The sequence below is a fragment of the Lissotriton vulgaris genome, chromosome 10 (assembly GCF_964263255.1).
Source record: "Lissotriton vulgaris chromosome 10, aLisVul1.2, whole genome shotgun sequence".
NCBI lineage: Eukaryota > Metazoa > Chordata > Amphibia > Caudata > Salamandridae > Lissotriton > Lissotriton vulgaris.
In genome coordinates, this window is record NC_141698.1 from 443,403,395 (window position 1) to 443,428,341 (window position 24,947).

Consider the following 24,947-nt stretch of genomic DNA (forward strand, 5'->3'; position numbering starts at 1 on the left):
TCCTGTCAGCAGTTAGTTGATTGGCTAAGAAACTCCCGGGGTGCACGATTGCCTGGTCCCACATGATCCCCAGGAAGTGTTGGCGGGGGGGCATTTCAGTGTCAGCGTTGAACCACTCCGTGAAAAGGGTTAACAATAAAATTGGGAAATTGTTTCACTCAGCACAGTTGCATAGCATTCCTCACGGGTGTATTCGGGGTGATCACATGTATCTGAACGATGGCGTTCACCTGTCCAGGGAGGGAAATGATTTACTCATAGGAGACTTCATAGCATGGCTAAGGGGTTTGAGGAAGCATGACCTTTAGGAGGAGTGGGGGGGCCGGATAGTCGGTCAACTATCCGGCCTGTGGCGGTAAGGTCATGATCGGTGAGCAGTAATTTCAAGGTCCCTAGAGGGGGGCGCCACCCAGAATGGATGGGAGCACCCGGGGGGAGGCGGCCATTGGCCCCTTCCACGGGGAGGCGGCACCCACTAAGGAAGGGTCGCCTAGGGGGAGACGGCCATAGGCCCCTCCCAGGGGGGAGGCGGCTAGATGCCCCTCCTACGAATTTCCCGGGGGCCGGATATCCGCGACGGCGGATAGAGAGTGTGGGGATGGGGGGGAGTCCACGCTGTCCTTCCTACAGATACCTCACACGGGAACTCGGACGACCTTTAAGATGGTGTCGAGTGAAAAGGTGGCGCCCACGACAAGGGAAGTTACAGTTGGCAATGAGGGTAAAGTCCTCGGCGCATGCGCCACTCACACGGTGAGGGCGGGATTTTGGTAGTAGGGATCTGACACCGGTTAAGCCCTTGCCGTTGGCCCTTAACGCTAGGATGTACAATTTTAATTTAGAATGTATGCATTTTCAGGATGCTAGACTCGGCTAGGAAACCTTTGTATTAGAGATCTGTTAAGGTTAGCCAAAGAACATGTCTTCATCGAAATGTAATAAATGTAAAATTGTACATAAGTCATGAAACTTTTACTTAATGTTTTAAATTTTGTTTCATATTTTAATAAATACGGCCGGGGGGGTAACTCCCCCCCGCCTTTCAAAAGTTCAAACCCGTGTCTGTCTACTCCCATGGGGAATTGGTGTTGGGAGGGGGTCGCGGGCTTCCGGCCATATAGAAAGGGGCGACCACTCGGTCCCCCCGAACGTATGGTTGGGTGCCCCGATCCCCCCGGGAAACCATTTTGGGCGGGGGGCGTGGCTCGGCTGGTATGCCCGAAGTGGCGTAGCCGGGGCGCGCCCTTTCCCACCCATGAGGGGTTGTCCTAGACACCCGCACGGAAGACCACGCCCAGTAGGCGTACCGGAGGAGGGTCCCCGCCCTCCCGCAGATGAATAAATAGAGCGGGAATCCGAAGAAGCATCCTCTTGTTCCTGTGCTCTGAAGGCTGCACCAACTCGTTGCTCGTGAGCCCTCGACGGAACAAGTGGCAATTTTGACCCACCCACCAGCCCCTTATGGCAATGTTTTGTTTGAATAAAGTTTGATTAGATAGAAATATATAGGCCTTTTTTTTCCTTTGTAGAGAAGTAGAGGAATGTCTCATATAATGATGTGGCTTCTGCGTTTAAGATAATGTTTTCCTTTATAGGAAAATGAAGTTGATGAAACATCAAGGCTATGTCAGAATTTTTTCTTCCCTTAGTAGGTAAAACAACTGTCGTATTTATTTTTTGGTCGGGCGGTAAGGTCATGATCGGTGAGCAGTAATTTCAAGGTCCCTAGAGGGGGGCGCCACCCAGAATGGATGGGAGCGCCCGGGGGGAGGCGGCCATTGGCCCCTTCCATGGGGAGGCGGCACCCACTAAGGATGGGTCGCCTATGGAGAGACGGCCATAGGCCCCTCCCAGGGGGGAGGCAGCTAGATGCCCCTCCTACGAATTTCCCAGGGGCCGGATATCCGCGACGGCGGATAGAGAGTGTGGGGATGGGGGGGGGAGTCCACGCTGTCCTTCCTACAGATACCTCACACGGGAACTCGGACGACCTTTAAGATGGCATCGAGTGAAAAGGGGGCCCCCACGACAAGGGAAGTTACAGTTGGCAATGAGGGTAAAGTCTTCTGCGCATGCGCCACTCACACCGTGAGGGCGGGATTTTGGTAGTAGGGAACTGACACCGGTTAAGACCTTGCCGTTGGCCCTTAACGCTAGGATGTACAATTTTAATTTAGAATGTATGAATTTTCAGGATGCTAGACTCGGCTAAGAAACCTTTGTATTAGAGATCTGTTAAGGTTAGCCAAAGAACATGTCTTCATCGAAATGTAATAAATGTAAAATTGTACATAAGTCATGAAACTTTTATTTAATGTTTTAAAGTTTGTTTCATATTTTAATAAATACGGCCGGGGGGGTAACTCCCCCCCGCCTTCCAAAAGTTCAAACCTGTGTCTGTCTACTCCCATGGGGAATTGGTGTTGGGAGGGGGTGGCGGGCATCCCGGCCATACAGCCAGGTCTTGAGCTGCCTCCTGAAGGCGAGGTGGTCTTGGGTCAGGCGGAGGTGGGTCGGGAGGGAGTTCCAAGTCTTGGCGGCCAGGTAGGGTAGGAGAAGGACCTTCCTCCTGTGGTGGCTCTTCGGATGCGGGGGACGGTGGCGAGGGCGTGGCTGGTCGATCGAAGCTGGCGTGTGGGAGTGTAGAAGTTGAGGCGGCTGTTGAGGTATCTTGGGCCTTGATTGTGTAGGGCTTTGTGTGCGTGGGTGAGGAGACGGAAGGTGATTCTCTTGTTGACCGGGAGCCAGTGCAGGTCTCTCAGGTGTCCGGAGATGTGGCTTTGTCGGGGGATGTTGAGGATGAGTCTCGCTGAGGCGTTCTGGATCCGCCGGAGTCTCTTCTGGAGTTTGGCAGTGGTTCCGGCGTAGAGGGAGTTGCCGTAGTCCAGGCGGTTGGTGACGAGGGCCTGGGTGACGGTCTTCCTGGTCTCGGTGGGGATCCACCAGAAGATCTTACGTAGCATGCGCAGGATGTTGAAGCACGATGAGGAGACGGCGTTGACTTGTCTGGTCATGGAGAGGGAGGGGTCCAGGATGAAGCCCAGGTTCGGTGCGTGGTCTGTTGGTTTGGGTGCGCTGCCCAGGGCGGGGGGTCACCAGGAGTTGTCCCAGGTGGAGGGTGAAGAGCCCAGGATGAGGACTTCAGTCTTGTCTGAGTTCAGTTTCAGGCGGCGGTTCATCATCCACTCGGCTACGTCTGTCATCCCTTCGTGTAGGTTGGCTCTGGCGGTGGCGGGGTCATTGGTGAGGAAGAGGATCAGCTGGGTGTCGTTGGCGTAAGAGATGATGTTGAGGTTGTGCTGGCGTGCGATGGCCGCAAGAGGGCTCATGTAGATATTGAAAAGGGTGGGGCTGAGCGAGGAGCCTTGAGAAACACCGCAGATGACTTCGGTGGCTTCTGATCTGAACGGGGGGAGGCGGACTCTCTGTGTCCTCCCGGCGAGGAAGGAGATGATCCATTCTAGTGCCTTCTCTTGGATTCCAACGTTGCTGAGGCGCTGCACTAGGGTGCGGTGGCAGACAGTGACGAATGCCGCAGAGAGGTCCAGGAGAATGAGGGCCGCAATTTCCCCGTTGTCGAGCAGGGCTCGGATATCATCGGTGGCTGCGATGAGGGCGGTCTCGAGGCTGTGGTTGGCCCGGAAGCCGGACTGCGAGAGGTCGAGGGAGCCGTTTGTCTCGAGGAAGGCTGCCAGCTGCTTGTTGACGGTCTTCTCGATGACTTTGGCCGGAAACGGGAGGAGCGAGATGGGGCAGTAGTTTTTGAGTTCGGTGGGGTCCGCTGATGGTTTCTTCAGTATGGCGCTGAGTTCGGCGTGCTTCCAGCTCTCCGGGAAGGTAGCGGTGTCAAAGGAGGTGTTGATTATGTCCCGCAGGTGGGGTGCGATGACAGCGTCGGCCTTGTTGAAGACGTGGTGAGGGCAGGGGTCGATTGGAGATCCGGAGTGGATGGAGTTCATCGTGTGTCGGGTTTCTTCGGTGTTGATCGGGGTCCAGGAGCGGAGGGTGGTGGTGGGGGGTGCCGGTGTGGTCGTGGGGTGCGTTGGCTGTGTGGTGAAGCTGTTGTGTATGTCTGCGATCTTGTTGTGGAAGTAGGAGGCGAGGGAGTTGCAGAGGTCTTGCGGTGGGGTGATGTCGTTGTTTCCGGCGTTGGGGTTGGGGAGCTCTTTGACGATGTTGAAGAGTTCTTTGCTGTTGTGTGCGTTCCTTGAACGCGGTTTTCTTGGTGGTGTGGATCAGTTGGTGGTGTTTCGAGTGGCGAGCTTGAGGGTGGTCATGTTGTTTGGTGTTGGGTCTCTGCGCCAGGCTCTCTCGAGGGCTCGGCAGTTCTTCTTGGAGCTCTTGAGTTCGTCAGTGAACCATGGTGCTTTCTTACTGCCGGGTCTGCTAGGCGGGGTCCTCAGAGGGGCGAGGTTGTCAGCGCAGTTGGTGATCCACTTCGTGAGGTTGTTGGCGGCCTGGCTGGGGTTCGCTGAGCTGGCAGGGGGGTCCTGGCTCAGAGATGAGGCGCGCTGGTCGGCTGTGATCTTGCTCCAGCTTCTGCATGCAACCTGTTGCTGGTGGTGGTGGATCGTGTTCTTTCTGAAGCTGAAGTGGATGCAGCTGTGGTCCGTCTAGTGCAGTTTGGTGGCGTGACTGAAGGCGATGTCCTTGCTGGATGAGAAGACGGGGCGAGTGTGTGTGTCCGGCGTAGTGGGTGGGGGTGGTCACCAGCTGCTTGAGACCGAGGTTGGCGAGGTTGTCCAGCAGGGTGGTGGTGTTGCGGTCGTTGTTGTTCTCCAGGTGGAAGTTGAGGTCCCCGAGGAGGATGTAGTCAGTGGAGGGGAGGGCGTGCGGGCTGATGAAGTCGGCGATGTCTTCGCTGAATTGTGTGCGTGGTCCCGGGGGTCTGTAGATGAGGGTGCCTCTTAGGGTGGGGTCGGTGTGGATCTGGAAGTGCAGGTGTTCGGCGTAGCGAGGGTGTCGTCGGTGTTGGTCATGATGCAGATGGTGTTCCTGTGAATGATGGCGATGCCTCCTCCTGTCTGATTGCCGCGGTCCCCCGGGTGATCTTGTATCCGTCCGGGATGGTGATGGCGATGTCGGGCGCTGAGGAGGCGTTCATCCATGTTTCCGTGAGGAAGGCGACGTCTGGTGATGTTGTGTCGAGCAGGTTCCAGAGCTCTACGGCGTGTCTGTGGACGGAGCGGGTGTTGAGCAGGATGCACTTTAGGTGGTTGCTGCTGGTGCTTGGCTTGGTTGGTGCGGGTGCCGTGCAGGTCCGGATGCAGGAGAACTTGCAGTAGTGGCAGCTGAAGGATCCGTGGGTGCGTCTCGGGGTGGCTCGGTAGCATCCAGGGATCCGGCCGGCGTTGAGTGCGTTGAGTTCGGTGGCGTCGTAAGTCCGGCGGGTGGTCTGGTGTTTGCGGGGGCCAGGGGTCCGGGTGCTGGGCACGGTCCAAGCGCGGACGGGCGCAGACGGGCTTACCGTTGGTGTGCCTTCGGCGCACAATCGGAGCGCCCGCTGTGCGTCAACACTGCGCGTACGCGCGGTCACCATTTATGGCGAAGTGGGAGGGAGGGAGGAGCAGCAGGGAGGTGGGAGCGGGGAGGGTACAGAAGAGAAAGGGGGCGTGGCTGCAAGCACGGCGGCGGGAAGCGGGGAGAGGGGCGGGTGGTCACAGGGGGCAGAGGGTGACGGCACAGGGGAATACAGCGAGGAAAATACTATACAATGCCACAAGGGAGACAAAAATAGATTAAACAGCAGAAGGGGAGACAATAACAGAGAAATTAGCACAAGAGCGCCTGCTAGAGCAGCGGGGGCGGGGGCGGGGTCGATGAGGCAGGCTCAGCGAGGCTGAGTGCAGCAGCGGGGTGGCACACGCTACAGCTGGTGGCCGTGCGGCGCGGGGGTGTCCTGATAACAGGTCACACTCACCTGCGCCGCGCGGTCGCCATTTATGGCCAAGTGGGAGGGAGGGAGGAGCAGCTGGGAGGCGGGAGCGGGGAGGGTACAGAAGAGAAAGGGGGCGTGGCCGCAAGCACGGCGGCGGGAAGCGGGGAGCGGGCGGGTGGTCACAGGGGGCAGAGGGTGACGGCACAGGGGAATACAGCGAGGAAAATACTATACAATGCCACAAGGGAGACAAAAACAGATTAAACAGCAGAAGGGGAGACAATAACAGCGAAATTAGCACAAGAGCGCCCGCTAGAACAGCGGGGGCGGGGTCGACGAGGCAGGCTCAGCGAGGCTGAGTGCAGCAGCGGGGTGGCACACGCTACAGCAGGTGGCCTTGCGGTGCGGGGGTGTCCTGATAACTTTAGCAAAAATGATTCAAAATGTGCCTCATGTTGAATAACCACTTTTTAAAGCCTCACAGTGACCAAAATTGCAATTTTTATAAACTTTTCCTCTACGCAATAGCTTCCATCTCGACTTATTTCGGGCAGGAAAATGACTCTAAACACACTTATTTTATTTCCAAAAGTGATAATTCACATTTAATAGTCATTTACAGTCAAAAGAGAAAACTTAAAAAATTACCATTTCTGACCATCTGGAGAAAGTTCGACAGGTACGGGGTCATTGTTTTTCATCAGAAAATTAATTTTTTTGACTGTAATAATAAAAATGCAATATGTCAATTAAATTGTGCCTCATGTTGAATAACCACTTTTTAAAGCCTCACAGTGAACAAATTTGCCATTTTAACAGAATTTTCATACTATTCAAAAGCTTCTTTTTCGACAAATTTCGATCGGAAAATGACTCTAAACACACTTTTTTTAGCTCCAAAAGTGATAATTCACATGCAATAGTCATTTACAATCAAAAGATTAAACGTTAAAAAAGTGACCTTTTCAGAACATCTGGAGAAAGTTTGACAAGTCCGGGGTCATCGTGTTCACCAGAAAATTGATTTTTTGGACTGTAGAAAAAATTATATAAAATGTCAATTGAATTGGGCCTCATGTTGAATAACCACTTTTTAAAGTCTCACAGTGGCCAAAATTTATATTTTTACAGATTTTTCCTCCTACTCAGAAGATTCGATTTCGACCAATTTCGGGCCGGAAAATTACTCTAAATACACTTATTTTATTTCTAAAAGTGATAATTCATGTGCAATAGTCATTTACAGTCAAAAGAAAAAACATAAAAAAAAATGACCATTTCTGACCATCTGAAGGAAGTTCGACAGGTTCAGGGTCATCGGCTTTCATCAGAAAATTTATTTTTTCGACCATAGAAATATTATTCACAATGTCAATTCAATTGGGCTTCATGTTGAATAACCACTTTTAAAAGCCTCACAGTTACCTAAATTGCCATTTTTACAGAGTTTTCCTCCTACTCAGAAGCTTCTATTCCAACTAACTTTGGGCAGGAAAATTACTCTAATCGCACTTATTTTAGTTTCAAAAGTGATAATTCACATGCAATACTCATTTACAGTCAAAATATTAAACATTAAAAAATGACCATTGCTGACCATCTGGAGGAAGTTCGATAGGTCCGTGGTCATCGTTGTTCATCAGAATTTTTTTTTTATTCGACCATAGAAATAATAATGCAAAATGTCAATTGAATTGTGCCTCATGTTGAATAATCACTTTTTAAAGCCTCACAGTGAACAAGTTTACCATTTTTAAAGACTTTTCCTCCTGCTCAAAAGCTTCTATTTCGACCAATTTCAGGCAGGAAAATTACTCTAAACACATTTATATTAGTTCCAAAAGTGATAATTCACAAGCAATGGTCATTTACAGTGAAAAGAAAAAAACATTAAAAAGTCACCCTTTCTGACCACCTGGAGAAAGTTGGACAGGTCCCGGGTCATCAGTTTTCATAAAAAAACTTGATTTTTTTCAAGCTGTAGAAAAAATGATTTAAAATGTCAAATGGATTGTGCCTCATGTTGAATAACCACTTTTTAAAGCCTCACAGTGACCAAAATTGCAATTTTTATAAACTTTTCCTCTACTCAATAGCTTCCATCTCGACTTATTTCGGGCAGGAAAATGACTCTAAACACACTTATTTTATTTCCAAAAGTGATAATTCACATTTAATAGTCATTTACAGTCAAAAGAGAAAACTTAAAAATTACCATTTCTGACAATCTGGAGAAAGTTCGACAGGTACGGGGTCATTGTTTTTCATCAGAAAATTAATTTTTTCGACTGTAATAATAAAAATGCAATATGTCAATTGAATTGTGCCTCATGTTGAATACCCACTTTTTAAAGACTCACAGTGAACAAATTTGCCATTTTCACAGAATTTTCATACTATTCAAAAGCTTCTTTTTCGACAAATTTCGATCGGAAAATGACTCTAAACACACTTTTTTTAGCTCCAAAAGTGATAATTCACATGCAATAGTCATTTACAATCAAAAGATTAAACGTTAAAAAGTGACCTTTTCAGAACATCTGGAGAAAGTTTGACACGTCCGGGGTCATCGTGTTCACCAGAAAATTGATTTTTTGGACTGTAAAAAAAATTATATAAAATGTCAATTGAATTGGGCCTCATGTTGAATAACCACTTTTTAAAGTCTCACAGTGGCCAAAATTTACAGTTTTACAGCTTTTTCCTCCTACTCAGAAGCTTCTATTTCGACCAATTTCGGGCCGGATAATGATTCTAAATACACTGATTTTATTTCTAAAATTGATAATTCATGTGCAATAGTCATTTACAGTCAAAAGAGAAAACATTAAAAAAATTAACCATTTCTGACCATCTGAAGGAAGTTCGACAGGTTCAGGGTCATCATTTCCCATCAGAAAATGTATTTTTTCAATCAAGGAAATAATGATGCAATATGTCAATTGAATTGTGCATCATGTTGAATAACCACTTTTTAAAGCCTCACAGTGAACAAATTTGTCATTTTAACAGAATTTTCATAGTATTCAAAAGCTTCTATCTCAACAAATTTCGATCGGAAAATGACTCTAAACACAATTTTCTTAGTTCCAAAAGTGATAATTCACATGCAATAGTTATTTACAATCAAAAGATTAAACGTTAAAAAAGTGACCTTTTCAGAACATCTGGAGAAAATTTGACAAGTCCGGAGTCATCGTTTTCATCAGAAAATTGATTTTTTGGACTGTAGAAAAAATTATAATAAATGTCAATTGAATTGGGCATCATGTTGAATAACCACATTTTAAAGTCTCACAGTGGCCAAAATTTACATTTTTAAAGATTTTTCCTCCTACTCAAAAGCTTCGATTTCAACCAATTTCGGGCCGGAAAATGACTCTAAACACACTTATCTTATTTTAGTTCTAAAAGTGATAATTCACATGCAATAGTCATTTACAGTCAAAAGGGAAAACATTAAAAAATGACTATTTCTGACCATCTGGAGGAAGTTCGACAGGACCGGGGTCATCGGTTTTCATCAGAAAATATATCATTTCGACCATAGAAATATTATTCAAAATGTCAATTCAATTGGGCTTCATGTGGAAAAACCACTTTTAAAAGCCTCACAGTTACCTAAATTGCCATTTTTACGGACTTTTCCTCCTACTCAGAAGCTTCTATTCCAACTAACTTTGGGCAGGAAAATTACTCTAATCACACTTATTTTACTTTCAAAAGTGATAATTCACATTCAATACTCATTTACAGTCAAAATATTAAACATTAAAAAATGACCATTGCTGATCATCTGGAGGAAGTTTGATAGGTCCGTGGTCATCGTTGTTCATCAGAAATTCTTTTTTATTCGACCATAGAAATAATAATGCAAAATGTCAATTGAATTGTGCCTCATGTTGAATAATCACTTTTTAAAGCCTAATAGTGAACAAGTTTACCATTTGTACAGACTTTTCCTCATACTCAAAAGCTTCTATTTCGACCAATTTCAGGCAGGAAAATTACTCTAAACACATTTATATTAGTTCCAAAGGTGATAATTCACAAGCAACGGTCATTTACAATGAAAAGAAAAAACATTAAAAAGTCACCATTTCTGACCATCTGGAGAAAGTTGGACAGGTCCCGGGTATCGGTTTTCATAAAAAAACTTGCTTTTTTTCATACTGTAGAAAAAATGATTAAAAATGTCAATTGGATTGTGCCTCATGTTGAATAACCACTTTTTAAAGCCTCACAGTGACCAAAATTGCAATTTTTATAAACTTTTCCTCTACTCAATAACTTCCATCACAACTTATTTCTGGCAGGAAAATGACTCTAAACACACCTATTTTATTTCCAAAAGTGATAATTCACATTTAATAGTCATTTACAGTCAAAAGAGAAAACTTAAAAAATTACCATTTCTGAGCATCTGGAGAAAGTTCGACAGGTACGGTGTCATTGTTTTTCATCAGAACATTAATTTATTCGACTGTAATAATAAAAATGCAATATGTCAATTGAATTGTGCCTCATGTTAAAAACCACTTTTTAAAGCCACACAGTGAACACATTTGCCATTTTAACAGAATTTTCTTACTATTCAAAAGCTTCTTTTTCGACAAATTTCGATCGGAAAATGACTCTAAACACACTTTTTTTTAGCTCCAAAAGTGATAATTCACATGCAATAGCCATTTACAATCAAAAGATTAAATGTTAAAAAATTGACCTCTTCAGAACATCTGGAGAAAGTTTGACAAGTCCGGGGTCATCGTGTTCACCAGAAAATTGATTTGTTTGGACTGTAGAAAAAATGATAAAAAATGTCAATTGAATTGGGCCTCATGTTGAATAACCACTTTTTAAAGTCTCACAGTGGCCAAAATTTACATTTTTACAGATTTTTCCTCCTACTCAGAAGCTTCTATTTCAACCAATTTCGGGCCGGAAAATGACTCTAAACACACTTTTTTAAGTTCAGAATAAAATTTATTGAAAATAAAAAGGTGTAAATACAGTAATACAATAATATTTAAGAGGAGCAAAATAAGTTGGTGAATCTTTGCAGACATAATCAAATAAAATAAAAAAATAAAAATACAATAAATATATACATCAGTTGAAAATCAAGTTAAAGCAAATATTGAGAAGGAAAATTGAAAAAGAATAGTAAATCTGTCATACATGAAAATGGTTAGGAACGATTAGGTCAATCAGGGAGGTTTGGAAACTTCTTGCTGAGTTGGTAACAAATGAAACGATTTTTTAGCAGAGGCATCAAGGTACATTGTTATAGGGAGCCACAAAACAGTGCGTTTCATCGCCAATTGAGGAGGAAAAACAAAGGCAGTGTCTAATCTATGATTGTGACAGACATTATACCACCATGCTTTAATCGATATCTTCGTAAAATCTTTCCAATTAGCAGTAATTTGTTGGAATGCAACTGCTATCAGTAAATCAATAATCCGTACATCAAAAGTAACCTGGTCCCAGCACGGAGAGAGACTACCAAGAAAAATATGAGTAAAAGTAAAAGGGATTTGGGTGTGGAAGATATCGTTAATTTGGGACCAAATCCGCTTCCAGAAGTCCTGAATAATAGTGCAAGAAAAGAGCATGTGGAACAGAGTAGCAGCAGGAGTAGAACAAGACCAACAGAGATCAGGGACAGAGGGGAATCTGGTATGAAGTAGATGCGGTGTAAAAGGGAGTTTATTATAAATGAAAAATAGAGTTTGGGTGAGATTGGCAGCTCTGGAGGATTTGCGAAGTTTTATCCACAGCTTGTCCCAAAGCGAAATGGGCCAAGAAGTAGCAAAGTCGCTTTCCCATTGCTCTTCTACTTTAGATTTTGGACGAGGAAGATATTTGGAGCGCAGGAAAGCATAGATAAGGGAAGCTTTGGAGTGGGTGGTCAGGAAAGAGTGAAGTAGTGAGGTGGGAGTAGGAGATGGAGAGAGGTTAGGAGAGTGCAGAAACTGGGCATAGATAGGCAGGATGGCTTCTTTCAGTAAGAGATAATTACTTGCAAAGGAAGCAGGTAAATCAAAGGAAAGGCGCAACAAGTGAAAAGATAGAAAAGTGGACTGAGAGAAAAGTTGAGAAACCCAAATCAAACCTCTCTGTCGCCAGGATTTCCAATAGAAAGGCCTGCCTTTAATAAGGATACTGTCATTATGCCAAATAGTGGAGGATAAGAAATCAGCAACAGAGGAGGGGGCGGGTGGGGGAGAGGGTAGAAGTAACTTGGATGTGAATTTATGTATGGGATGAGATGATAATTGTGGTTTGCGAGTAAAAGAAAGAAATTCAGCAAAAGTAAAAGGTGAAAGAGAAAGACGTTCCACATTGACCCAGAGAGGACAGGGTTCTTCGGGGTCTTGTAGCCAAAAGGAGGCCTGGCGCAAAAGAAAAGCTTTATGATAAGTAGGAAAATCAGGAAAATTGACACCTCCTTCCGATTTAGGTCGTGTTAATCGGTAAAGAGACATTCGAGGTCTTTTGCCAGACCAGAGAAAAGAAGTAAGAATAGAATGAATTTTTCTGAAGAACTTCATGGGAATAGAGACAGGAATATTAGAGATGGTATATAAAACAATAGGGGATAGCATCATTTTAATAGTATCGAGGCGTCCCCACCAAGAGAGATAGAGTGGGTGCCACTTGGTTGTTAGATCAGTTAATTTCTGGATACATTTATTAAGACATAGGGAAACCGTATCTGTGATGGAGGAAGTAACATGTAAACCTAGATACTTGATGTGAGAGGAGCTCCAGGTGAAATTGGATGTAGCAAAATCAGGTTTGAAATTAAATTTAGTGAGCGGTAAAATTTCGCATTTGTCATTATTTAGTTTGTATCAAGAAATCAGCGAGTATGCATGAACCTCAGAAAGAAAAGCAGGGATAGAAACAGCGGGGTTAGAAATAAAGAGCAAAATATCATCAGCGTAAGCAGCAAGCTTAACATGAGACTGTGAAAAGTGAAAGCCGTGAATATCAGGATTCTGTCAAAGCTTGGAGAGGAAGGGTTCTAGGGCTAAGTTAAAGAGGAAGGGAGATAACGGGCAACCTTGTCGGACACCTCTGCCTAGGTCAAAGAAAGAGGAAACCAGACCATTTGCACAGACCGCTGCTCTAGGATTGGAATAAAGAAAGGAAATTAAGGACAAAAATTTGGGACCAAAGCCAAACCATTTAAGGGCAGAAAAAATATAGGTCCATTCAACTCTATCAAACGCTTTTTCTGCGTCTAAGGCAATAGCTGCTAGGGAGCCTGAAAAGCGTGGAGATTTGGACAAAACATTAAATAAAAGCCTAGTATTATCAGTAATAAAACGACCTTTAACAAAACCAGATTGCTCAGGACCAAGTAAATCAGGTAAAAAGGAGTCCAATTGGGCTGCGAGAGATTTGGCATAGATTTTATAATCAATATTGACAAGGGAAATTGGTCTATAATTCTTACAATATCTAGAATCTTTGCCCTCCTTGGGAATAATGCAAATATGGGGCTCAGCAAAGGTACCCAAAGAACCACCCAAGGTTACAAAGGAGTCAATAAGAGAATGCAACTTGGGAATGAGCAATGCGGAAAAATGGCGATAAAACTCAACGGTGAAACCATCAGGTCCCGGAGCCTTATCTTTTTTGAGGGAGTTTAGAGCAGATAGTAATTCCTTCTGAGAGACATTCAATTCCAAAGAGGTTAAATCAATAGGAAAATGGTCTGGTTTGCGAATGGTAGAGAAGAAATCAGAGAGTGATTGAGAAGTAGGATGGGTTTCGGAGGAGTAAAGGGTTGAATAGAAATGAGAAAATTCATCCAGAATATCAGCATCTTTGTGTCGAGGGGTATCATTTTCGTCAATCACAGATTCAATATTGAGCTTGTTGTGCTTAATTTTTAAAAAATTAGCTAGAATTTTCCCCGCTTTCTTTTTCCCCCCATAGAATTTGGAGCTAGATTTCAACAAATAAAGAGAAGCGTCTTCTGTAGATTTCTTATTAAATTTCAACTTAGCATCAATAAGTGCTGTCAAGCTTTCCCTGGAGTGAGAGGTATAGTAGGAGTGCTCCAAACTCTTGATTTTGCGGAGTAAGTCATTGTTATGCTTGCGTGCATCTCTCCGTTTTGCAGACACAAAGCGGATAATGAAATCTCTAGCCGTGGCTTTGAAAGCATCCCAAATTGTGTGGGCCGGAAGAGAGGGAGTGTCATTAAAAAGAAAGTATTCATTAAAAAAGTCAATAAAAGAGGCGGTAAATTTGGGATCTAAAAGTAAGGAATTATTAAAACGCCACCTCTTCGGTCCATTAATCTTGGGTAGGATATCAATATCAATATGGACAGGAGCGTGATCAGATAAAAGAATGGGGCCAATTTCAGCATGAGTGAGAGATTGTGCCAGGTGATGGGATACAAAAATATAATCAATACGTGATTGGGAATGGTGGGAAGGGGAATAAAAAGTGAATTCTTTGGTTGTTGGATTACATACGCGCCATGCATCAATGAGTTTATGCTGTGAAATAGCATGGGTAAAAAGTTTATGAGGCTTATTTAGGATAAAAGAGGTCTTGGAATTTCGGTCGATAAAAGGGTCAAGAGGTTGATTGCAGTCTCCCGCTAAAATAAAGTGATCGTCTACGAGACTGGAAATGTGAGTAGCTATCTCATGCCAAAAAGTCGGATGACCACCAGTGGGAGCATAAATGTTAAAAAGGGAGAGTGGAACACCCCTCAGGGAAAGCTTGACAAATGACCATCTACCATCAGGGTCGCAATCATTTTCTAAAACAGAATAAGTAAGAGACTTACGAATAAGAATAGCAACTCCATTGCGCTTACCATCTCCAGGTGCAAAGTAAACCTCTCCCACCCAGCCCCTTTTAAGCTTAACAGACTCTGCTTCAGTTAAGTGAGTTTCTTGTAAAAAAGCGAAGTCTACATTTAATTTAGCAATGTGAGAAAGAATTCGTTGTCTCTTAATTGGAGAATTCGGACCTTTAACGTTCCATGAAATAATACGTACTGACATTATGAAAACATGAAAAAGGGGAAACTACTGCAATAAAGACTTATAATGACACTATGAAAGATATATGAGAAGAAAAGGTGAAGAAGTAATAAAGATGTTAAAGGAAAAAAAAATTGGGTAAAGCAAGTTTGAAAAAGGAACAGCAAAAATGACACCTCAAAGAATAGAAAGAGAGAATAAAGGAAAAGGAAAGAAGAGTCGAGGACAGGGTAAGAAATGAGCATGTCGATAAGGAAAGGAAGTGTACTTACGAGTAGGGAAAATGAGGAGGTACAAACAGGAGGGTGAACCAGACGAGTACGACGGGGGGGGGGTAGAGCCAACTGGAGGAGACAAGGCGGCTAAGGCAGGCGAACCAACCGCCCGGCTGGGGAAACATGAAGCATGAGGGAAGATCTGTGAAAAGAGAAGGAAATTATCAGGGAAAGAAAGAAAGCAATACAATGAGATGGAAAATGCGAAGGACATATCAAGAAAGGCATGTTATGCAAAAGGGGAAAAAGACAATAAACATACTGAATAACAAGAGTAACCTGAAAAGAGGAAAGAAATCATGACGTAAGTAATTGTAATAACGGTAATAAACCAATGCAAAAACTCATGCATATAATACTGGACTGTGAATGGTAAATAGTAACATTAGTCTCATAAATCAAGGAGGAAATGCCGAAGAGGAAGGAGAAGTATCCATGGTCGAAGTGTGGCAGGAGTTGAGGAAGCTCTGGAGTCGCACAGGATCCTCGTAAGTCGTGGTCTTATTATTATAAGTGACCCGGAAGAGACAAGGATGGAAAAGACCATAACGGGCACCAATGGAACGAAGTGCAGGTCTCATATCCAAAAAGGCTTTGCGACGGTTGGCCGTAGCTCTAGCGTAATCCTGCGCAAAAAACAAGGTGGATCCAGACCAAGTGAGACGAGGAGCGGCTCTAGCTGCAGAAAGAACTTTCAGAAGGTCAGTGTATTGTAGGAAATACATGATGACACCTCTGGGCTTTGTTGAAGGAGAAGTAGACGATGGGGCTCGGCCAAGCCTGTGAGCTCTTTGGATGTTAAGTACAGTGTCCTCCGGAAGATGCAGAAGTTTAGGAAGAAAAGACTTGAAAAAGGCTATAGGATTATTTCCTTCGCAATTCTCCGCAAGGCCGTAGATTCGTAAGTTATTGCGCCTATTCCTGTTCTCAAGGTCTTCAACCTGCTTTTGAAGAGAAGAAATCTGAGAGTGCATGTGGACAGTTTTATCAGAGGATTCCTGAAGCGAAGTTACAGTATGCTCCACTGACGAGACCCGCGCCTCCATTTGAGCCCAGTTATCAGTTAAGACTTGTAATTTAGCATTGGTTTCTTCCATGAAAGGGCGGAGTGCCCTTATCTCCTCCAATAACAAGTCAATAGAAGCAGACGGAGTCGAAGCAGAGGCAGTTGGCGAGGGTGGGTCTTTTTTCAGCCGCTTAACTGTGTTCTTCCCTTGGAATGAGGAAGAGGTTCCATGGCTGGTTTTGACATAAGAGCAGGAAATTCCTGAGAGGATTCTAGTTGGGCCAGTGCCGAAAAAACCTTCGAATTTTTGATGAAGGTGCGCTTTGAGGTTTTGTCGACGCAGTTCGCTGTAAGTTTGCCCATCAGGGTAATAAGCTACAACCAAGGCAGCAGTAGGTGACCAAGAGTGGAAGAGCCCCTATACCATCCAGTAATAGCAAGCACCAATATGAAAAAGAGGCGGATCCCAACAGTAATAGTGAGTTGAAAAGTCAAATTGGTGGAGTCACAATGGATATATAGGACAGAGAGAGCTCTTGCAAGAGAAAGGGCTGCCAAAGTCAGGAAAAAAGGAAGGCACTTATACAAGAATGCACTCTTCCAATCAATAATAGCCAATGAGGTTAGCGACTTTCAATGTGTGGACAAAGAATGTTAATTAACTGCTAATGTAGCGAATATGGTTGAGATAATCTGCCACCATAGGTTAAAGGCAATTATTTTGCAAAAAGGAGGCAGAAAAAACGTTGCTGCACAGACAAAATTGCAATGGGGAAGCCTGAAAGCATCAAAGCATCAAAATGGCCATTTGCGCACATAGAAAAAAAAATAATGAAGAGAAATGCCACTTGAAAACGATATCGGGACGTTTTCACATAGAGAACAGTCAATTTGTTGTCAAATGAGGCCCACCGTGAGGGAGGAGGATGATAGCAGGCATAGGAGCAAGAAATGCAGGGAGCGCCGATTATGATGCCATGAGGAGCGCTGCGTGAAGACTGTTGACAAGATGGCGGCCGCGGCCGTCACGGAGCCGCGATGGTGCAGCGTTACCTGAAGAAGTCGAAAATGAGCTTAGAAACTCATATGAAGGGCCGCATTATGATCAGGACGCACTCCGACAACAAAATTCGGAGCTCGGCGAGGCAAAGTCCAACGCGGTCCGCTCGTTTTCCCCAGCCGCAGCGGAGCGCTCACGCCAACACCGCCATCTCCGACGGGCGCTAAGCCCCGCCCCCCTCTAAACACACTTATTTTAGTTCAAAAAGTGATAGTTCATGTGAAATAGTCATTTACAGTCAAAAGAGAAAACATTAAAAAATGACCATTTCTGACCATCTGAAAGAAGTTCGACAGGTTCAGGGTCATCATTTCCCATCAGAAAATGTATTTTTTCAACCAAGGAATTAATGATGCAATATGTCAATTGAATTGTGCATCATGTTGAATAACCACTTTTTAAAGCCTCACAGTGAACAAATTCATCATTTTAACAGAATTTTCATAGTATTCAAAAGCTTCTATCTCAAAAAATTTCGATCGGAAAATGACTCTAAACACACGTATTTTATTTCTAAAAGTGATAATTCACATGCAATAGTCATTTACAGTCAAAAGGGAAAACATTAAAAAATGACCATTTCTGATCATCTGGAGGAAGTTCGACAGGTCCGGGGTCATCGGTTTTCATCAGAACATTAATTTATTCGACTGTAATAATAAAAATGCAATATTTCAATTAAATTGTGCCTCATGTTGAAAAACCACTTTTTAAAGCCTCACAGTGAACACATTTGCCATTTTAACAGAATTTTCATACTATTCAAAAGCTTCTTTTTCGACAAATTTCGATCGGAAAATGACTCTAAACACACTTTTTTTTAGCTCCAAAAGTGATAATTCACATGCAATAGTCATTTACAATCAAAAGATTAAACGTTAAAAAAGTGACCTTTTCAGAACATCTGGAGAAAGTTTGACAAGTCCGGGGTCATCGTGTTCACCAGAAAATTGATTTTTTGGACTGTAGAAAAAATTATAATAAATGTCAAATGAATTGGGCCTCATGTTGAATAACCACTTTTTAAAGTCTCACAGTGGCCAAAATTTACACTTTTGCAGATTTTTCCTCCTATGCAAAAGCTTCGATTTCAACCAATTTTGGGACGGAAAATGACTCTAAACACCCTTATTTTAGTTCTAAAAGTGATAATTCACATGCAATATTCATTTACAGTCAAAAGGGAAAACATTAAAAAATGACCATTACTGACCATCATGAGGAAGTACAACAGGTCCGGGGTGATCTGTTTTCATCAGAAAATTGATTTTTTCGACCATAGAAATATTATTCACAATGTCAATTCAATTGGGCTTCGTGTTGAATAACCACTTTTAAAAGCCTCACAGTTACCTAAATTGCCATTTTTACAGACTTTTCCTCCTACTCAAAAGCTTCTATTCCAACTAACTTTGGGCAGGAAAATTACTCTAATCACACTTATTTTAGTTTCAAAAGTGATAATTCACATGCAATACTCATTTACAATGAAAAGAAAAAACATTAAAAAGTCACCCTTTCTGACCACCTGGAGAAAGTTGGACAGGTCCCGGGTCATCGGTTTTCATAAAAAACACTTGATTTTTTTCAAGCTGTAGAAAAAATGATTTAAAATGTCAATTGGATCGTGCCTCATGTTGAATAACCACTTTTTAAAGCCTCACAGTGACCAAAATTGCAATTTAATAAACTTTTCCTCTACTCAATAGCTTCCATCTCGACTTATTTCGGGCAGGAAAATCACTCTAAACACACTTATTTTATTTCCAAAAGTGATAATTCACATTTAATAGTCATTTACAGTCAAAAGAGAAAACTTAAAAATTACCATTTCTGACAATCGGAAGAAAGTTAGACCGGTACGGGGTCATTGTTTTTCATCAGAAAATTAATTTTTTCGACTGTAATAATAAAAATGCAATATGTCAATTGAATTGTGCCTCATGTTGAATAACCACTTTTTAAAGACTCACAGTGAACAAATCTGCCATTTTCACAGAATTTTCATACTATTCAAAAGCTTCTTTTTCGACAAATTTAGATCGGAAAATGACTCTAAACACAATTTTTTTAGTTCCAAAAGTGATAATTCACATGCAATAGTTATTTACAATCAAAAGATTAAACGTTAAAAAAGTGACCTTTTCAGAACATCTGGAGAAAGTTTGACAAGTCCGGAGTCATCGTTTTCATCCGAAAATTGATTTTTTGGACTGTAGAAAAAATTATAATAAATGTCAATTGAATTGGGCCGCATTTTGAATACCCACATTTTAAAGTCTCACAGTGACCAAAATTTACATTTTTACTGATTTTTCCTCCTACTCAAAAGCTTCGATTTCAACCAATTTCGGGCCGGAAAATGACTCTAAACACACTTATTTTAGTTCTAAAAGTGATAATTCACATGCAATAGTCATTTACAGTCAAAAGGGAAAACATTAAAAAATGACCATTTCTGACCATCTGGAGGAAGTTCGATAGATCCGGGGTCATCGGTTTTCATCAGAAAATATATGTTTTCGACCATAGAAATATTATTCAAAATGTCAATTCAATTGGGCTTCATGTTGAATAACCACTTTTAAAAGCCTCACAGTTACCTAAATTGCCATTTTTACAGACTTTTCCTCCTACTCAGAGGCTTCTATTCCAACTAACTTTGGGCAGGAAAATTACTCTAATCACACTTATTTTAGTTTCAAAAGAGATAATTCACATGCAATACTCATTTACAGTCAAAATATTAAACATTAAAAAATGACCTTTGCTGATCATCTGGAGGAAGTTCGATAGGGCCGTGGTCATCGTTGTTCATCAGAAATTCTTTTTTATTCGACCATAGAAATAATAATGCAAAATGTCAATTGAATTGTGCCTCATGTTGAATAATCACTTTTTAAAGCCTCACAGTGAACAAGTTTACCATTTTTACTGACTTTTCCTCCTACTCAAAAGCTTCTATTTCGACCAATTTCAGGCAGGAAAATTACTCTAAACACATTTATTTTAGTTCCAAAAGTGATATTTCACGAGCAATGGTCATTTACAGTGAAAAGAAAAAACATTAAAAATTCACCCTTTCTGACCACCTGGAGAAAGTTGGACTGGTCCCGGGTCATCGGTTTTCATAAAAAAACTTGATTTATTTTCAAGCTGTAGAAAAAATTATTCAAAATTTCAATTGGATTGTGCCTCATGTTGAATAACCACTTTTTAAAGCCTCATAGTGACCAAAATTGCAATTTTTATAAACTTTTCCTCTACTCAATAGCTTCCATCTCGACTTATTTCTGGCAGGAAAATGACTCTAAACACACTTATTTTATTTCCAAAAGTGATAATTCACATTTAATAGTCATTTACAGTCAAAAGAGAAAACTTAAAAAATTACCATTTCTGAGAATCTGGAGAAAGTTCGACAGGTACGGTGTGATTGTTTTTCATCAGAACATTAATTTATTCGACTGTAATAATAAAAATGCAATATGTCAATTGAATTGTGCGTCATGTTAAAAACCACTTTTTAAAGCCTCACAGTGAACACATTTACCATTTTAACAGAATTTTCCTACTATTCAAAAGCTTCTTTTTCGACAAATTTCGATTGGAAAATGACTCTAAACACACTTTTTTTAGCTCCAAAAGTGATTCACATGCAATAGTCATTTACAATCAAAAGATTAAACGTTAAAAAAGTGACCTCCTCAGAACATCTGGAGAAAGTTTGACAAGTCCGGGGTCATCGGGTACAACAGAAAATTGATTTTTTGGACTGTAGAAAAAAATGATAAAAAATGTCAATTGAATTGGGCCTCATGTTGAATAACCACTTTTTAAAGTCTCACAGTGGCCAAAATTTAAATTTTTACAGATTTTTCCTCCTACTCAGAAGCTTCTATTTCAACCAATTTCGGGCCAGAAAATGACTCTAAACACACTTATTTTAGTTCAAAAAGTGATAATTCATGTGCAATAGTCATTAACAGTCAAAAGAGAAAACATTAAAAAATGATCATTTCTGACCATCTGAAGGAAGTTCGACAGGTTCAGGGTCATCATTTCCCATCAGAAAATGTATTTTTTCAACCAAGGAATTAATGATGCACTATGTCAATTGAATTGTGCATCATGTTGAATAACCACTTTTTAAAGCCTCACAGTGAACAAATTCATCATTTTAACAGAATTTTCATAGTATTCAAAAGCTTCTATTTCAACAAATTTCGATCTGAAAATGACTCTAAACACACTTATTTTAGTTCTAAAAGTGATAATTCACATGCAATAGTCATTTACAGTCAAAAGGGAAAACATTAAAAAATGGCCATTTCTGACCATCTGAAGGAAGTTCGACAGGTCCGGGGTCATCGTTTTTCATCAGAAAATTGATTTTCTCGACTATAGAAATTTTATTCAAAATGTCAATTCAATTAGGCTTCATGTTGAATAACCACTTTTAAAAGCCTCACAGTTACCTAAATTGCCATTTTTACAGACTTTTCCTCCTACTCAGAAGCTTCTATTTCGACCAATTTCGGGCAGGAAAATTACTCTAATCGCACTTATTTTAGTTTCAAAAGTGATAATTCACATGCAATACTCATTTACAGTCAAAATATTAAACATTAAAAAATGACCATTGCTGACCATCTGGAGGAAGTTCGATAGGTCCATTGTCATTGTTGTTCATCAGAAAATTCATTTTATTCGACCATATAAATAATAATGCAAAATGTCAATTGAATTGTGCCTCATGTTGAATAATCACTTTTTAAAGCCTCACAGTGAACAACTTTATCATTTTTACAGACTTTTCCTCCTACTCGAAAGCTTCTATTTTGACCAATTTCAGGCAGGAAAATTACTCTAAACACATTTATTTTAGTTCCAAAAGTGATAATTCACAAGCAATGGTCATTTACAGTGAAAAGAAAAAACAATAAAAAGTCACCCTTTCTGACCACCTGGAGAAAGTTGGACAGGTCCCGGGTCATCGGTTTTCATAAAAAAACTTGATTTTTTTCAAGCTGTAGAAAAAATGATTTAAAATGTCAATTGGATTGTGCCTCATGTTGAATAACCACTTTTTAAAGCCTCACAGTGACCAAAATTGCAATTTTTATAAACTTTTCCTCTACTCAATAGCTTCCATCTCGACCTATTTCTGGCAGGACAATGCCTCTAAACACACTTATTTTATTTCCAAAAGTGAAAATTCACATTTAATAGTCATTTACAGTCAAAAGAGAAAACTTAAAAAATTACCATTTCTGACCATCTGAAGGAAGTTCGACAGGTTCAGGGTCATCATTTCCCATCAGAAAATGTATTTTTTCAACCAAGGAATTAATGATGCAATATGTCAATTTAATTGTGCATCATGTTGAATAACCACTTTTTAAAGCCTCACAGTGAACAAATTCATCATTTTAACAGAATTTTCATAGTATTCAAAAGCTTCTATCTCAACAAATTTCGATCGGAAAATGACTCTAAACACACTTATTTTAGTTCTAAAAGTGATAATTCACATGCAATAGTGATTTACAGTCAAAAGGGAAAACATTAAAAAATGACCATTTCTGACCATCTGGAGGAAGTTCGACAGGTCCGGGGTCATCGGTTTTCATCAGAAAATATATGTTTTCGACCATAGAAATATTATTCAAAATGTCAATTCAATTGGGCTTCATGTTGAATAACCACTTTTAAAAGCCTCACAATTACCTAAATTGCCATTTTTACAGACTTTTCCTCCTACTCAGAAGCTTCTACTCCAACTAACTTTGGGCAGGAAAATTACTCTAATCACACTTATTTTAGTTTCAAAAGAGATAATTCACATGCAATACTCATTTACAGTCAAAATATTAAACATTAAAAAATGACCTTTGCTGATCATCTGGAGGAAGTTCGATAGGGCCGTGGTCATCGTTGTTCATCAGAAATTCTTTTTTATTCGACCATAGAAATAATAATGCAAAATGTCAATTGAATTGTGCCTCATGTTGAATAATTGGAAAGGGGCGACCACTCGGTCCCCCCGAACGTATGGTGGAGTACCCCGATCCCCCTGGGAAGCCATTTTGGGCGGGAGGCGAGTCTCGGCTGGTATGCCCGAAGCGGCGTAGCCGGGGCGCGCCTTTTCCCGCCCAAGAGGAGGTTGTCCTAGACACCAACACCGCTAGCCACGCCCTGGAGTCGGATTGGAGGTGGGTCCACGCCCGCCCGAAGAAGGATAAAAGGAGCGACAAGCCAAGGAAGCATCCTCTTGTTCCTGTGCTCCGAAGCTGCACCTCCCCGTTGCACGTGAGCTCGAGACGGAACGAAGAGCCAATTTTGAGAATTTAATCTTGTGTTTCTGCTTTCAGTGAGTTCGGAGCTTCCTGGCCTAGGACCTTGAGGAATACGTGGACGATGCCCAGCAAGAAGGTCGGAAAGAGGGTCGGGACCGATCAGATGCTTCGTATGCTGATGAAGGACATGCCGGATATGAAGAAGCAGATGGCGGCAATGAATGGTGCGGGGGGACCTAAGAGAGTCATCGGACCAGCATTGCCGGGAGTGGTCCCTAACGGTAGAGGTAGAAGGGCCAAGAGGGGAGCGTCGGGTGAGGAGGCCCCGGTTCCCGAAGCACCCCCAACGCACCCGATCACCCCGATCGAGGCCCCGACTCCGGTCCCGAACGTGGGGCAACCGATCCCTGTGGTGGTCACTCCTGTGAACGGGGAGGATATGCCTCCTGAGCTGGCTGCCCAGTTGGCGGCATGGTTGGGCAAAGAGAACGAGGGGGCCACGGCTGATGAAGCCAGGGCAATAATGAAGCAGTTGCGGCAATCGAAAGATGCTGCGAAGGCACCGTGTCCTTTTGTTTCCCCGCAGGCTCCCGTGGAACAACCAGTATCGGGCGTTGGTTCGGCAGGAACTACGGTCACAGTGGCCGGTTCAGGTAAGCAGGCATTGCCGATGGCGGGGGAGGGGTCGGTACCTTCAAGGAGGGAAAAAGTTGTTCAGCATATCCCGATTGAGGTAAAAGAAAGGATATGGGCTGGTAAATATGTGAACATGTTTTCCTTGTTGACCGATCACTATGAGATTGAGCATGTAAAAAATCAAAAAGAGTTTCTGCATCCTAGTGTATGGCGCGCCAATATGGCCGGTTTCAGAGTTGATGAATCGATAGGCAATTGGGGCAGAGCGTTTGGAATGTTCACTGCAATTATGGGGGAACGTAGGCCCGAATTATTGGTGGAATTAGCCGTGCATCAGACACGTATCATGGAATTTTATGAAACATATGGTGGCAATCAATGGTTTTGTTACGATAGCATATTTCGTAAGTCCAAGGAGCACGACTCATCCCTGACGTGGGATTGTTTCGACTCCATTTCCTGGCAGAAAATGGAGAAGTCAGGCACGGCGAAGTCGCCATCTTTAGGGGGAAACGTGGTCGAGTTTTCCCGCCATTCGTCTGGGGCGCCCTTTCGGGCGGGATCAAGCAATGATCAGCACACAAGGAACAATGGCAACTCAGGTAAAAAAGGGGTCTGCTGGAGCTTTAACAGAGGCAAATGTACTAGGCCGCAGGGATCTTGCAGGTTTAGGCATGAATGTGTAGGGTGCGGGCAGTCCTCGCACCCCGAGACCATGTGCAGAGCCAAAACTGGTGATACAGGAAGTAGAGGGGGCGCCAAACAGGTCTGAAATA